Source organism: Danio rerio, chromosome 7 (genome assembly GCF_052040795.2).
Source record: "Danio rerio strain M-AB ecotype USA chromosome 7, GRCz13ab, whole genome shotgun sequence".
In the NCBI taxonomy this organism is placed as follows: domain Eukaryota; kingdom Metazoa; phylum Chordata; class Actinopteri; order Cypriniformes; family Danionidae; genus Danio; species Danio rerio.
In genome coordinates, this window is record NC_141027.1 from 17062501 (window position 1) to 17080241 (window position 17741).

The 17741-nt window shown below is 37.0% G+C and overlaps 2 protein-coding genes across 22 annotated transcripts in view; one reads left to right on the forward strand and one right to left on the reverse strand.

Annotated features, from left to right (window-relative positions):
- The window catches only part of LOC147835938 (uncharacterized), a 939756-nt gene that overhangs the window by 515580 nt on the left and 406435 nt on the right, over positions 1-17741 (reverse strand). The window lies entirely within an intron of this gene.
- nav2a (neuron navigator 2a) overlaps positions 1-17741 on the forward strand; it is a 400576-nt gene that overhangs the window by 326542 nt on the left and 56293 nt on the right. The window lies entirely within an intron of this gene.

Consider the following 17741-nt stretch of genomic DNA (forward strand, 5'->3'; position numbering starts at 1 on the left):
CGTGTCATAAAGCGCGTGTCATAAAGAATGAGTTCACTGTACTCAAATGACCTCCACAGTCACCAGGTCTCAATCCAATAGAGCACCTGTGGGATGTGGTGAAACACAGAGATTCGCATCATGGATGTGCAGCCGACAAATCTGCAGCAACAGCGTGATGCTATCGTGTCAATATAGAGCAAAATCTCTGAGGAATATTTTTTAGTACCTTGTTGAATTTATACCATGAAGGATTAAGGCAGTTCAGAAGGCAAACGGGGTCCAACCCGGTACTAGTAAGGTGTACCTAATAAAGTGGCGGGTGAGTGTTTACACACACACACACACTGTGGGTGAGAAGTGAAGTGGTTGAGAATGTGCTCCAGTCGTGTTTGTTTGAATCCAGTCATATCACAGCTGTATTGGTTTTCTAGGCTGCTGTATGTCTATATTAAGCTATCTGGGGGAAATCCTGCACTGGATCGGGCTCTTGTTAGTAATGGCACGCATCATTATACAAAAGAAGAGAAAAAATGTGCTTGTCTTGTGTGGAGTTGCTAGCTTTGAAAAGAAGGAAAAACAGCTGAAATGATGGCCCTTCACCACAGACATCTCTGCTCAGATCAGGGCTGTAGTTTGTGGGTGTAACCCTGCAGAGTGGGCACGACTGCCCCCTTCAAGCCTTCAGATTTAATGAGCATGTGTATTTATATGTGTTTGAGTCATTTGGCTGGCAGAGGGACAGGCGAGATGCCGCTCATTCAGATGTATTACATCACCACATTCAGTCCTTCAGCTACTGGATGGAGTAGGGTTTATATTGTGGAAAGTTGTTGAAGATTGTATGTTTAAAGCTCCTCGTATTTCATATTTTGGAGAACTTTTAAAGTTAAGATTAAATCTGGATTTCTTTGAAAATAGTTGTATTATATTATATATATAATATTGCACATGTTCTAATATTGCACATTCAGTTATAATTCGACTTCTTTATGTAGTTTTTTGTTTGTTTGAACAATGTTTTGTTTTAGTATTTACATCATACGTCAGTGTGCGTGATTTAGTCCTCAGGTTCACATGGATGACATCTCGTCTCATTTTCAGACGAAACTCAAATGTGAACACAATCCAGCCCATCTGATTTGAATTTCCTTCTCTGCACCAGAACAAAAGCGCTTGTCTCTAGGTTGGATCATTTGCATGGATTTGTTAAAAACACATGCTGCTTTTGAATACAACAACATCATTTAGAGACGTCAACCTATTACGTTTCATATAATTGCATTTGACTGTTTTGAATTATATAACTTTTTTTTATAATATTAGTGGGGGGATCTTTTAAAGGTTACCCAAAGGTGTTCTCCTTTTCTAAAGTTGACCCTATAGACTTTCAGTATCCATATGCAAAACTTTATGCAGGGGCCCCTGATTAATAGTACGTTAATAAAATGCCAGAAAGAGGTTTATCTGTTCAGTTTCACTGTCAGCAAACAAATGAGTTGAAAAAGTCAATAAGAATCCTTTATTTTAAGCTGTTTAAAATGAACCCTAAAACAGGCAAAACAAACAAATATCATGGAAAAAAAACTAAACCCGGCATGGATGAGATGTATTATTATTAATTAGTATACAGATTATTATAACACATATATTTTAAAAAGAAAATCAAATAAATATTAGATATATAAATGTAGATCCCCTACTTTAAAGGGAATAATATTGAGATAAGCATTTGATTTATGCAAACTACAGGGCATTGAACATTTTTGATTGGTGGACGATTGGGTCCACCAAAATAAGGTGCCTGATTAAATTTTAGAGGTGCTAGATCCAGCTAGTTTCAACACAAAGTGCTAGCCCTATAGCAGTGAAAATGAAATGTCATGTCTTTAACAGTGTCAGTTGAAGGCCAAATTCTGTACACTGACAACATTCATTTGACTACATTCCCAATGGTGTATGTTTATTTCAGATATAATTAATGGGTTTAAATTTAAAACACACCAAGAAGGACATTCTAGCATTCTTTGTGTGTGTGTAATTGTCCATTAAAATGCACAAAATATGTGCATTTCTCTCCTTTTCAAATGGTAGAAGTCTCTCAAGGAACATAGGCTCTATATAATTAAGTATTACAGTTAAAAAATGCCTTACAACGTTGACTCAACTTAAAATTGCAAGGCAACTTGCTACAGAGCTTTTTGAGCTGAATCAAATCGAGTCAAGTTGGTTAAAATTTAAGACAATTCAAAAAAGGCTGTGCTGCTAGTTGCCTTACAATTTTAAGTTGCGTCAACGTTTTTTGTTTGCAGTGGTGTTAAACGATTTTACTGACTTTGAGGTTACATAGGAAGACTTGCGCATGGCTTTACTGTAAAGAAATTATATGCAACCATTTTCATAATCAGTTCATACTGTTTTCATAATTGTTGGAACTGCACAACTCGACTATAGTGCATATAGGGGGCTTCTATCCATATTCAATAAAGGACAGGCCAAGCCAAACTTTTTGATCCAAAGTGCTTTACAATACCAAAATACTTATCAAATAAAAAGTAAAGAACACTCATTCATTCATTCATTCATTCATTCATTTTCCTTTGGCTTAGTCCCTTATTTATCAGGGCTTGCCACAGCGAAATGAATCACCTACTATTCTGGCATATGATTTACACAGTGGATGCCCTTCCAGCGGCAGCCCAGTACTGGGAAACACTCGTACACTCTCGCATACATACACACACACACACACACTCATACACTACCATTTTTTATTATTTTTTTTCCCATCCAATTCACTTATAGCGCCTGTGTTTGGACTGTAACGGTTCTTGAAACCGGAGAACCCAGAGGAAACCCACGCCAACACGAAGGGAACATGCAAACTCCATACACAAACATACAAAAACTAAACTTAAAGCTAAAACAAATAGCTTCACCTTTGCAAAACCATATACAGTATTGCCACACAGAAATTCCTACTGGCCCTGCTAGGCTTCGAACCAGCAACCTTCTTGCTTTGAGGCGGCTGTTCTAACCACTGAGTCACCGTGCCGCCAAGAATACATATAAAATGACAAACTAAAGTATAAAATATAGAGCATACATCACCTGAAAGCTAGAATAAAAATGAGTCTTTAAATTGAGTAAATAAACCCTTCACCTTCTGTAAAGAGCATCTTTTTAGGACTAGACCACAGAACAAGAACATGGGGGAATTCCTCACTATCTCCCCCATCTCTTTTCCGTCCCATCTGCTATTTTTCTCTCTTTTTTTCCTTCGGATTCTTCAGATCAGAGGTAAAAACAGCCCACTGATGAAATGATATAATATGGGTGTTTCGTGCACCATAAAAAGCCTCCCTGTATTTTGGTGGCGTCCCTCCCTCCAGTCTTTCCAATGTGTGTGGAGGATGTTGTGGTTAAAACCTCCAGGCTCTGAACATCCACCACTGTCTCTGCTGCCCTCAATCTCATCCATCTCTTGCTCTTTGTTTCTCGTTTTTCTCGGATCTGTCTGTTATCTTCCTCTTTTTGTTTTGAGAACCAATAGTTGTTCCTTTTTTTCTGCCACACACCACATCAGTGCATTTGGCTTCTTCCTTCAGTTCAGTTTGATAATGGAGCAACTCTTTATTTTTAGTATCAGAAGTAGTTTTGTTTTTTTTGTAATTTGAGGAAATTGGCTTTGATACGGTTTTAATTATCTGGATGTTGACGTGTCTTGAATGTCATGATAGTTTTGTTGTTTGGAGTACAGAGAGAGTTATAAGTATATAAAAACTCATCTTAGAAAAAACTTTAAAAGTGAACATTAGAAATGACAGGATAAAATCAACTAACCTAAGATGAAATACTAAATGTTAAAATGTCATTTAGGTGTTTTCACACCTGTCTTATTTAGTTCAGTTGATTCGCTGAAGGGTTCATTTTTCCTCTTGATGCGGTTCATTTGGGTAAGTGTGAATGTAGCAAGTGCGCACCAAAAGGGGACCAAAAAAGCAGACAGAGACCTCTTTGAATAATAATAATAATAATAATAATTCCTTACATTTATATAGCACTTTTCTGGGCACTCAAAGCGCTTTACACACAATGGGGGGAATCTCCTCATCCACCACCAGTGTGCAGCATCCACCTGGATGACGCGACGGCAGCCATTTTGCGCCAGACCGCACACCACACACCAGCTGATGGGTAGAGAGGAGACAGCGATGAAGCCAATTGGAATATGGGGATGGTTAGGAGGCCATGATTCACAGAGGCCAGTGGGCAGATTTGGCCTGGATGCCGGGGTTAAACCCCTACTCTTTTTGAAGGACATCCTGGGATTTTTAACGAACACAGAGAGTCGGGACCTTGGTTTAACGTCTCATCCGAAAGACGGCGCTCACTGAGCAGTATAGCGTCCCCGTCACTATACTGGGGCATTAGGACCCACACAGACCGCAGGTTGGGCGCCCCCTGCTGGCCTCACTAACACCACTTCTGGCAGCAACCTAGCTTTCCCATGTGGTTTCCCATCCAGGTACTGACCGGGCGCAGCCCTGCTTAGCTTCAGTGGGCGACCATGTGAGAGTTGCAGAGAGCTAGCTGCCGGCTATAGACCTCCCTGGAGCGGTTCGTTTGTGGTGAGAACATGATCTGAACTAAAACAGGCCCAACCACAAAAAGTACTGGACCTTTTTGGACTAATCCAACTGCCAAGTCCGATGCTCTGTCCCATCTTTTGTGGAGTGTAAAGGAACAATATTTGTTGACAGCGCTTTACCAACAGTTTTAAACAGAGAGAGAGAGAGAGAGAGAGGGAAAATAATTACCTGATGGATCGTTGGTAATATTTCCGGAAGATTAACATGTTGCAGTTTAGCTAAATTAATTCACACCTCCTCTTGAAGTGATTTGCGATGCGCTGTCTCCGTTTACAATGCATGAAAACATTGTTTTGCAGCCGCACTTCATTCTCGAAATGTATAGTTTGTCTGAGTGATGTATACAAACTATATTGTATACTATGACCAGGGATACAGTCAGCCAGCGCAGTCGTCCCTCCATAGTAAAAAGTGACATTTTGTGTCTGCCGGTTTGTTTACTTGCGGGAGTTCCATTGGCATTTTCCCGCACATTCATTCGAACCAATCGAAAAGCAGTTTAGGAAATACGTTCAAAAACATCTTACCAATGAGTGATGTGGATTTTGTCACATGACCGCATTTTGATTCTTTTTTAACTGGTTCAGAACAAAGCAATTAGTGTGGTGTGAAAAAGACAAAAAAAAAAATGACAGAAAAATGCTACAATGTATCATTTGTTGCCCTTTGTCTGGACCAAATGAACCGAACCACAGATGTGAAAGCACCCTTAGATATGAAATTGTAACTCTTATGTGCTGTTGGGGATGTTTTCATCCACTCTGGGGTGATTTTGAGTCTTAATTTCGCCGTAACCTTTCTGTTTCAGCTAGCGGAATGATATTTGGTGACAAATCTTTTATTGACACATATTTTGGGAAATGCTTTGAATATTTTTTAAAAACTCAACGATACACTCAAATTTTTTGATTGCAAAGCCATGACACCATATAATCATGCATTTTTGATTGTTGGTGATTTTCCCAGTTTGTTCATTTTGTTCATCAGTTGGTACCATTAACCTAAGGTTAGTTTACGGATTTTATGTGGAGCTACAGTATATAGAGTAGAACAGCAAATTAAAATGTGTGTATGTGTGTCAGAGTTTGAGAGTGACCTTTGCACACTTACAATGATGCGGCCGAGAAAATCAAAATATGCAGTTCATCTCTCAGAACTACGTAGAGTAAACAAAAACAAAGACTTAGTATTTATGCACCGGCTGCCTTTTGATTAAAATGATGTGAAATTTGAAATTATCCAAGCAAAAACTGATGATAGTTTGGAGTAAAGAGAGCATTATAAATATACGCTTATCTTAGCAAAAATGTAAAAAAATAAACATAAAAACGATAAGTCCAAGCTGAAATACTAAATATTAAAATGGATTTTTTTAAATTAGGTGAAAAACTAAATATTAAACCAAAGTGAAATATAAAAATATGAAAGCAAAAACTCAGTCAAATTAATAAAACATGCTATTGTAGTATATAATTAAGTACCCAAATAAAAAAAAAATCTATCTATAGTTTTTTTTTTCCATGTAGCCTCATATGCTGACAAATAATGACTTATATTGCCATTAGTTAATTAGATGAGACACACCACATAATGCTCCTCATGATCAGATATTACTATTTACATTGCATATAATTAACCACAGTTAATCATGTTGTCTTCCCAATGAAGAGCAAACATGTTAAAAGTCCCCTGGGTGTCCCGCTTGAAATAACACTTCTTCTGGCAGGACTGTAGATAACAGAGAGCGTTCTGGGAAATGCCACAGCCGCGTTTCCCCAACACATGTTTGAGTGAAAGAGGTTTAAGGACGAAGAGTTTCAGATGACCCCATCCTAACCTCTGGACAGACTTAAACTTTTTTGGCTTTCAGGATTTACTGCAGATGCTTTATTTGGATTTTTTCTTTCAGAATTTCAGAATCTTTCAACATTTTAACATATTTAAAACCTGCTACTGCATTTCAAACTATTGATTTGTAGTAACTTCCATTCAACCCACTTGAAAAAAATATTTTAAATAATAAGAGTGCTCTACAAATAATTCATAAAACATACAGATGGTTTTGTGCTTTATTCTTACTTATCATGAAAATAGCTTCATAATTGTTACATTAGCTTCACAAGCATATTTGTGGCCAAAATTCACTGTATTTTGTTTTTGTTTTTCTTGGTATGCCCTACAGCAGGGGTTTCTTTGTGAAACTCTGAATTGTATTTATTTCTATTCTATATATTTGTCTTAAATATTTCTTTATTGTAATACGAATTTATTTTTATTATGTAATATATATATATATATATATATATATATATATATATATATATATATATATATATATATATATATATCCATTTTGCCATGAAATAGCCATAAGTTGCTGATGTGGCAATAAATAAATTATAAATAAATAAATTGTGCAGGAGTTTAATCCACATCTTTGAATGGAAACATAGCATCTTTGAATTGAAAACATGTTTACAATTTAACTGAAATTTAACCTAAGAAAAGCATCATGGTGTATAGGAATAAGTTGGATAGGAGAAAAGTATTTGAATGAATAATAGAAGGTGATGCATTAAGTTTTTAGTGGTCAGTTTACTAGTCTTTTTTTTTAATGGTCAGAGGTGGCTTGCATTTTCCTCAGTGTGTGTGTGGGTCATTGGTGTGTGTGTTTGTGATCTTCTTTGTGTGATTTTGTAGGATTTTTCTTCTCTTTGTTTCTCTTCAAGCATCACTCTGATCTGTCTACAGCACACCTGTGCAGCCCAAAGACACCTGGAGTATCAGGGCCTCCCATCTCTCTCATCTGTGTGTGCGTGTGTGCGTCTGTGTGTGTCTGTCCTGGTTTAAACTGTGTCCTGACTTTGTAGGACTAAAGACTCTTGTGCTTGGGGCCTCTGATGTTACAAGTAGTCACAATTTATATACATGCTTATAGTTTTCTCCATGTATAGATTAATATGAACATTTTGAAGTATCACAAGTATTTGCCATTAAGATTATTTGTGTTTTTTTATCTAATTGATTATTTATTAGATTAGTGTTTGTGGGTGTTTGTTGGAAAATGCATTTGAACATATTTTGTGGTTTACATAACTAACTAAATAAAACTTTTAATATATTAAAAAAGTAACTTGTCAGTGTACTTAAATCATGCATTTTTAGATGGCAAAATAATACACTGTTAACGATTTTCATTAGAATCTAAAGTAACTTACTGGCAGCAATTTGCCAGTAACTATACAGCAAAAATACTGTATTTACATGTTCAACACCTGTATATGCCCATCTTAAGGCCCGTGCACACGAGACATTTTTTGCTTGCGTTTTCCATCAACCTTTAACACCTCTTGACTAAATAAAGTGCGTCAATGTGATCGTGAATGAAAATGAAAAGCGTCATTTAAAAAAAAACGCCTCATGCTTGTTTTTTGTTTTGACGCACCACATCAAAATCTTTTACACCAATCAGGTTGCCACTTTTATTCACGTGCACGGAGTTGCTGAAGTTACAGTAAACAGCACTTGGGTGTCAAGTGCAAGTGAGTGTCAGAAGCTTAAAGTTGTTTAGCGCCATCTAACGTCAAGGAGTGATTTTGCATACTCTTCTGCTCGATGCCAGTGAAAATCGCTTGGGTTTGAATCCGGAAAAACATCTTGAAAAACGCTGACGATAAATGAGAACAAAAAGCATCCCGGTGTGTACGAGCCTTTACTGTATATGTATTTTCAGAATTGTATTATATCTTTACTGCAAAATATACAGTAATGTTCACAATGCAGCTTTAAAATACGGTAACATATTGTACAACTGTCCTACAGTAAAATACAGTTCTTATTACAGTTAAACACTGGGTCATTTACAAAAATTGTTAACAGTGTATGTATACTGTACATATCTAAATTTTATATGATAATGATAATAATAATAATTTTTTTTTAAAACTTCTTTTAGATTATCAGACTCACTAAAGTGGTCACACTTTATTTTACGGTACAATTCCTGCTTTTTACAAACCATTACATTTCAGCTCAATAAACTACTAATTTGCTGCTTATGAATTGTTAGTAAGATAGTGGTTGTGTTTAGGTCTTGGGTACAGTAGTATTAGGGATGTTGAAGAAGATCATGCAGAATATGTACTCTATAAATGCTAATAAACAGCAACATCTTAATAGGCAGTTATAATCCACTTGGTTTTGATATATAAATTAAAGTTTTATTTCCTGTATGCACTGTTATGTACTATTTATGTTATGTATGTACACTATAATGTTTTTAAAAAGTTTGAAAGTTGAAAAGTTACTGTAATAAAAATGTTTGTTTTTGTAATGATTAGTTTCTACTTGCTAAATTTTTTAACATAGTTTAAGTCATAATTGATGCTATTAATACTGTCTTATTTCTGTGATATTAACAGTTTTTTGATAGTTTTGATAAAGTATACATTTTATTCTACATCCCTAATCCTACCCAAAGCCTAAATCCAACTTTCAAATATGCAGCTAAATGGCTGTTTATTGAGCTGACAGTCATAGTTTATGTTTTGTTAATAATATGAATTGTGACTTGAAATAAAGTGTTACCAAAAAAAAAAAAAAAGACATAAAATACGTTTGGCCTTGAAAATATGAAATTCCTATTTATCAGCCTACATCTGCCAGGTTCCCAGTGCCTGAGAAAACCTCAGTCAGAATGATCACATGGCCTGGAAAACTGGGAATCCAGAGTTTTACAGATTTGCAGCCTTCAGAATGGAAGTGAAAAGTTATTAATGACAATTCAGTGACCTGAAGATTTAATACAAGTGTATATTTGCGTATTATGGGTTATTTTTAGAAATAGTAAAAAGAAATAGAACTGCTAGTAAAGTTCATTAAACACGTCACCATCCCCTTTAACATGTTTTTTTGCTGATCTAGAGTTTGTAGGAGATACATTAGCAGATGCTCTTCTCAGTGTAAATAGATCTGTGCAACATAAACTCCAGTTATGGAGATCTTCATCGCAGTCATTTTTCATGTGTGCATGTCGCTGTGTTTATATGCATTAAAGTGTCCGAGTCGGCACATTTTCAGTATGATTACACGCACACATTACAGGTAACTGGATCAACATGAAGCATTCGAAGCAGCTGATGACCAGAGACAGAGAAACGCAAAGCATCTCGCACACAGAAATACACACGATTCTTTCAGGCCATGATGAAAGCTCTGTTGCTAAGGAGAGTTGGGTTGTGTGTGTGTGTGTGTGGGTAGATGTGTGTTTGATGGGGGATGTGCTTGTAAGTCCACTCTGAGGGTTAAATTCAATACATATGTGTCTGTGTTGGTGTTTTGGCTTAAAGTTGTGTTAGCTGGAGAAAAAGAATCATGCAAAAATTAAATAGTTAAAAACTGTAGCATTTTTTGAAATGCATCAGCTGCTTAGTTATGGCAAAATTCATAATCACATTTATTTTTACTAGATATTAGATAGCAGCACAGTTAGCAGTGGGTTGTCTGATAAATGTTTTGTCACAATATGTGCAATTTTAGATATACTTTTTCAGTTATCAAAACCAATTTCGACATATTTGTGATAATTCAACTGCATGACCAGTCAGCTGTCCCCATAATCTTGCTCTGTTTACTGTTGGTTACTAGGCAACCAATACTACTGTCAGCCACTCTAACAATTGTATGGATGCTTTAGTAATTTACATTTGGGATTTTTTTTACATTTCTTTAAAGGGTTCGCTTTACAGTAATAGCTATGTTTCCATCCAAAAATGCGAAAAAAGCGTAAAAGACATGCGAATAAAGCAGTATTTCAATCCAACGAGTCAAAGAGAACAAAATCATCACTTCCTCATTAACTGGTGCCAAATATCAAAAATAAAACCCTGTTTTGCTGCGGAAGGAGAAGCTGCGTGAATCTTTTCTTCATTTAATAAATGACTTGCACCTTAGAAGACAGTATGCTGACACGCATGGAACATGTGGTGACGTTTGAAGGAATGAGACGCAGAGAGCACAGATGCTCTTGACTATTCTGGAGGTAATTAATAATTTAGGCCTAATTTCACTTTTAGATTATTTTATTCATTCATTCATTCATTTTCTAGTCGGCTTAGTCCCTTTATTAATCTGGGGTCGCCACAGCGAAATGAACTGCCAACTTATCCAGCAAGTTTTTTACACAGCGGATGCCCTTCCAGCTGCAACCCATCTCTGGGAAACATCCACACTCACATCTGCTGCGTAAAAACTTGCTGGATAAGTTGGCGGTTCATTCCGCTGTGGCGACCCCGGATTAATACTAAGCCGACAAGAAAATGAATAAATGAATGAATGAATAATGGATGAAAACAGCTAATGTTAGCTACGTCACAGTTTATTTGGGAAATGCGCTCTGCTCTCATAATTTGCATCAACAATTTTTCATCCAAAAAAAAAGCAAGCTTAAAAAATTTAAATTAAGGGACTTTTCTGTGAAATTTAGCCTTTCCATCACTCATATCTCATGTGATGCAACAGTTGATAATTCTGTCAGTAGTCATTTATTTGCCTGATGTGTGGACCTGTTTTTTTATAATTGTTGTAAATCAAAATGAAAATGTAAAATATAATTTCATTAATCGCACAGCACAAAGTGTTGGACCAAAATGAACTCTTTCAACTGTAACAGTCTTTCTAGGAAGTAGGGTTTAACTTTATTTTGCAAACCACCCTCTGTGGCTAGTGGTTTTCCAAAATGACTAGCCACTCAGCATTTTCACTGCCCGCAATTTTGTTGCTGGGAAATTGTGTGCATATGACTGAAGCTAACTGTTGCATGCTAAGATTTGTTTTAAGCTTGTTTCTTTGTTGTTGTTGCTAATAATATTGCAGAATTCACAAAAAGCCTAATTTACCTTTGCATATGAAACGGAAGCAGCTGAAGTGGAATTTAGGTGTTTTTTCATAAACAGTAATATACACTCACCGTCCATTTTGTTTGGTACACTTGTTCAACTGCTCGTTAACGCAATTTTCTAATCCCCCAATCACATAGCAGCAACATAATGCATTTAGGCATGGTCAAGACGATCTGCTGCAGTTCAAACCAAGCATCAGACTGGCTTGGGGTGATAGAAAGGCAACAGTAACTCAAATAACCACTCGTCCCAACCGAGGTATGCAGAAGAACATCTCTGAACACACAACACATCCAACTTTGAGGCAAATGGGCTACAGTAGCAGAGGACCACACCAGGTGCCACTCCTGTTCGTTAAGATCAGCAAACTGAAGATGGTAGGGTCAGAATTTGGCGTCAACACCATGAGGCATGGATCCATCCTGCCATGTAATAATGGGTCAGGCTGGTGGCGGTGGTGGTGGTGTAATGGTGTGGGGGATATTTTCTTGGAACACTTTGGGCCCATTAGTACCAATTGAGCATTGTGTCAACGCCACAGCCTACCTGATTGTTGCTGACCATGTCCATTCCTTTATGACCACAGTGTACCCATGCTCTTATGGCTGCTTCCAGGACATTTACATTTGATTGGAGGATAACATGTCGTTTCATAAAGCGTGAATCATCTCAGGTTGGTTTTTAGAACATGACAATGAGTTTACTGTACTCAAACGGCCTCCACAGTCACCAGATCTCAATTCAATAAGAGCACAATTAAGATCATGGATGTGCCGCTGACAAATCTGCAGCCACTGTGTGATGCTATCATGTCAATATGGACCAAAATCTCTGAGGAATATTTCCAGTACCTTGTTGAATCTATGCCACGAAGGATTAAGGCAGTTCTGAAGGCAAAAGGGGGTCCAACCCGGAACTAGTAAGGTGTACCAAAATACTAAATTTAAATACTATTTAAAATTCTAAAATGTTATGCCATGAAACTTTCTAAAGTGAAGGTAAACACCTGTAGGAGGCAGCAAGGGACTGTTTTAGATCCCAATCATACCGAACACAAATTTTATTGTGTAGTGAAATGCCATTTTTGAATGGTTTTCTAATGGTCACGAGCATTTTGCATGTTGCTTATGCTTGCTGTGCATCTCCTGTTTTAACTGCCTGCTGCGCCTCATGTTTTTGCTATTGCATTCTGTGCGCCTGCAGTTGAAAAAAGCCCACTCTGTGTTGAAAAAGCACGCAATGTTAATGTAGCGGTTGCCTAGAATCAAAGAAGGTTCAGCGCACTGCTCTTTTCTAAAGTCATCAAAAAGGCAGCCCAGTGCGCCTCCCGTTTTCAGAACTGAAAAACACATTTGGTGTGAACGGTCATTAGGTGGCTGATTTAGGCAAGGCAAGGCAAGCTTATTTATATAGCACATTTCATACACAGTGGCAATTCAAAGTGCTTTACATAAACAAGAATAAAAGAAACAAGTAAAATAAAAATAAAAACAAATAATAAAAATGCGTAAAAACAAAACAAAACATAAAAACAGGTAAAATGTGATATAAAAGAATGAAGAAGAAGAAAAAACATAATAGTGCAATCTGTCGGACGCAGCACAGTGCTCATTCAGTAAAGGCACAGCTAAACAGATGTGTTTTCAGTCTTGATTTGAACATGCCTAATGTTGGAGCACATCTGATCATTTCTGGAAGCTGATTCCAGCAGCGAGGAGCATAGTGGCTGAAAGCTGATTCACCCTGCTTTGACTGAACTCTTGGAACTTCTAGTTTATATGATCCTAATGATCTGAGTGATCTGTTAGGTTTGTATTAAGTGAGCATATCTGTGATGTATTGAGGTCCTAGGCCATTTAGTGATTTATAGACCAGTAATAATACTTTAAAATCTATTCTGAATGTAACTGGCAGCCAGTGTAAAGACCTGAGGACAGGTGTGATGTGCTCTGATTTTCTGGTTCTGGTCAGAATTCTGGCTGCAGCGTTCTGGATGAGCTGCAACTGACTGACTGTCTTTTTAGGAAGACCAGTGAGGAGTCCATTACCTTAATCCACCCAGATGCTGATAAAAGCATGAACAAGTTTTTCTAAATCTTCACTAGAAACAAAGCATCTGATTCTTGCTATGTTTTTGAGATGATAGTATGCTGATTTACTGACTGCTTTGACATGACTAGTGAAACTCAGATTTGACTCCAGAGTCACACCAAGATTCTTGACCTTATTTTTTGTCGTTTGACCTTTAGTGCCAAGGTACGCATTTGCCTTGAGAACCTCATCTCTGTTCCCAAACACAATCATTTCAGTTTTCTCTTTGTTTAACTGAAGAAAGTTTTGGCACATCCAATTGTTAATTTCATCAATGCATTGGCAGAGGGTGTCAATGGGGCTGTAGTCATTAGGCAGTAAGGCTAGGTAGATCTGAGTGTCATCAGCATAGCTAAGGTAGGAGATTTGGTTGTTTCTCATTATTTGGCTCAGAGGGAGCATGTAAAAGTTGAACAGGAGAGGTGCCAGAATCGAGCCTTGTGGGACTCCACACGTCATGGGTTTCCACCTCGACCTATGGTCACCTATACTGACATGGTAACCTCTACCTTCAAGGTAATATCTAAACCATTTGAGGACCGTGCCGGATAGCCCAACCCAGTTTTCCAGCCTATCCAGAAGTATGCTGTGATCGACAGTGTCAAATGCAGCACTGAGATCCAACAATACCAGCACTGTTATTTTACCTGAATCTGTATTTAGGCGTATTTATTCTAGAATGAATTGGGTGCATGTATTTAAGAATGGACCATTGAATCATTGACTCACTCGTTTCATTCAACAATGCTGAATCATTCAATAAAGAAACAATGTGGTATTTTTCAGAGATGTGCAGCTGTTTCTATGTTGGATTACTTTCTATAAAGAAATAAAGTTTAAAAAGTTAACTGACAATTTTGTACAAACAATTATTTAATGAAAACTACTCGATTGAACTCTCACAGTATATCAAAGTCAAATTTGCAATCATATTTATCTTCATGAAAACATGGTCACTCTGGTCTTGTCATGTTGATAAACCTGGCAAAATGCATCTAGAAGTGTGTTTTTTTTTTGCTGCTATGAGATGTGTGGAAGATTTTCTGTACATTTGGAAAAATTTTAAATCTGTTGTCCACATCCAGCTCTGAAAAAGGGAAAAAAGTGAGGTTCTGAAATGAAATATTACATTTAATTTGAGTTTTTTCTACTTAAAAACTATGCAATGGCATTCATTTCTAAATTATTTGTCAGATCTACTTACCCTTTTTGTGTAGAAATGGTTATACACCCCACATTCTCCATTCTATCTATTCTACATGTTTTTTTTCAGCGGAAAGTACCCCATTTTTCTTTAAATGATGAATCAAGTGAGTCAGTCAATCGGTTCAAGTCAACAATTTAATTGATTGGCTTGTTCAAATGTCTTGAACTAGACTCAGATTGCAAGAAAAGCCTGCAAATATGAAGTGAATTGGTAAAATAGTTGATGTTAAAAGGGGGGGAAAACGATAACCGCAGTGGACAGAATAGAACGCCTGTTGACCTCTTATATGTTTTTTGGTCAGTGAGCTTTGTCATTCCTGTACCACAGAGCAGAGATCGGAAAGGTCTGGAATGCCCCAAACTGTTTGGGAACGTAACGGTCTTCGTAAAAGCCTGCCAGTTAACCTACTCTACCAAACACACACACACACACTAGCCTGGTTTAACCCCAAATCCCTCTATCCCTGTGCTTAAAATTTCTTTCCCAACATGTCCCACTTTCTTTGTTGAAAAGTAAATAATAAAAAATAAACTAAATAAATAAGAAAAAAGGGTGTTGATATTGCACCACTTTGGGAAAGCAAGCACAGTATTGAAAATCATTACAGGTAATAGCAGAATTTGCACTTTTTTATTTATATATAAAAACAATTAAAATCCTAATACATTATGCAAATCATTTAATGTAGAAACAAGAAATAAGAATGATGTCACCTCCAGTTCTCTGATATTTTTGATACCCATCAAGTGTATTTGGCCTATAGATTATGTGTGTGTATATGTGCATACTGAAAAAACTGACGTCAGCCCAGCAGGTTTTTAGCGCAGGATTGAGTTCTCATGCAGAAATGCAGGCTGCGGTGGGCCGATGTGGAGGTGCTGTTTAAAGAAGGACGGCTGGTTGGCCTGCTGGGCCACTGGAGACGCTAATGGCAGGGTATCGAGCCAGAGAAAAACCCTCATTCAAGCTACACTCAAAACGCTGATCTCTAATTAGCATCCTAGACCCAGTATAGGGTGGTTCCAGTATGCGCAAGTGTGTGAAAGAGAGAAAACGAGCGTGTGCTTGTGTAAATGTGTCTTTGGGAGCTCTATTGTCTCTCTGTCTTTGTCCTCCTCATGCTCTGTGTGGATGTGAGTGAGTGCTTCTCTGGGTTTTCGGTCTATGGCGACTCCAGCGAACGCTAGCGCTGAAATATCTCTTTTAAGGATCAAATTACTAAAATAGAAAAGCAGACATATGGAGTGACAAGACGAAGGAGGAGATTTGAGACTGCATGGACTTGTGTGGAACAAATACAGTTTTTTTGTGTGTGTGCATTTCGAGTTTATGATCATGAGGCACTTTTTCTCCGAGATAAATCTTCTTATTTCCGCTCCGGCTACTGGTATCATTGGCGGCCACAGACATCGAGTCAGGTAGAGAGTGTTTATGTGTATTATCTGTGTGATTTTATTGAAAATATCACCCAAAGATGAATATCTGCCATCGTTTATTCATTCTCAAACATGTTTGAGTTTCTTCTGTTAAACTCCAAAGAAGGTATATTAAGAATGTTGCAAAAAAAGGCAGTCTATAGTATTTTTTATTCCTAAAATAGGTTTTTTTCCCTCAACATTCTTCAGAATGTCTTGTTTTGTGTTTAACAGATGAAAGAAATTCATAAAACCACTAAATTGTGAGAAAACGTTCATTTTTGAGTGGATTGTTCACTTCAAAATAGCATGGTAATGTGTGTTCATTAAAATTAAATAAAGGTTTGTGGTTCGAACTTCCTCAATTTCCTTTACGTTTTTTTAGACATTTTATTTAAAAGTTTCACCAAGGTGATGTAAATTAAATAGATTTTTGGTTCTACTTTATATTAGGTGGTCTTAATGTTTATATACTTGCAACACAAAATAAATGTTAATTTATTTAACATTTTTTATTTATAATAAATAAATGTGTTCATAATGTCTTGCAGAACACTTCAAGTGCCCTTGAGGTGGGACACTGGTAGGTTATGGGGGTGGTCCAGAGTGTATTTTTAAGGCTTGGTTGTGTTTATGGGGTGTAAAGCAATGTGTGCTCATGCGTCATTCATAGAAAAACACGTTATTTTTTTCATTTATCTTACTTTGATTACATACAGCTACTCAGCTAACATAAAAACGACATATTTCCTAGTTCCTCTGAAGACCCGCCCTCAAGAGGCTCTGATTGGTCAGCTAACATAATGTACTGTGATTCGCAGGTCAGCTCCACATCACCAAGAAGCATCTTTGTTATAACATTACAGCGCCTCTGTCCACTCCCCTTCACTGCGCGGGATGTATGTGTGTAACCTGAAGGGTTTATGACATCATTAACCCAAATGTATTTTTTTCTGTAGGCTTCACTCAGCGAACTTTGTAAAAGCTAATAGAATAAATATGATATCATAGTGGACCACCCCTTTAAGAATGGGTCAAGGGATGGTCAATAGTGTAATTACAAATATTTTTAATTACAGATGTAATTACATGCGTTTAATTGATTGAAGAACAATGTAAAATAGGTCTTTACAACAGTAAGTACATTGAAACAAATCATTCATTTCAGTGTAATAGATAATAGCTAAGGCCACCTAATATAAAGTGGACTGATATTTCTAAATAATAGCAGCTAGTTGCGATGGGCATAATATAGAGTAGAGTGGTCTGTGCCTTCATAAACTTTTTGTCTATTCTTCTTCATATGTGTTTGATTTTTTTGTTTGCTTGTTTTTTTCAGCACCAACTTTCATCTATTTCTTCTCTTCTCTTTGTGACAAATTGGGGTTAAAGGTCAAACAGTTCACTTGTTCTTTTGTGTGCCTGGTGAGTTTGCGTTGGTGTGTGTGTTTGTTTGTGTTTTCTTCTGTTGTCATAGTACGGTCTGAATGATTATGGC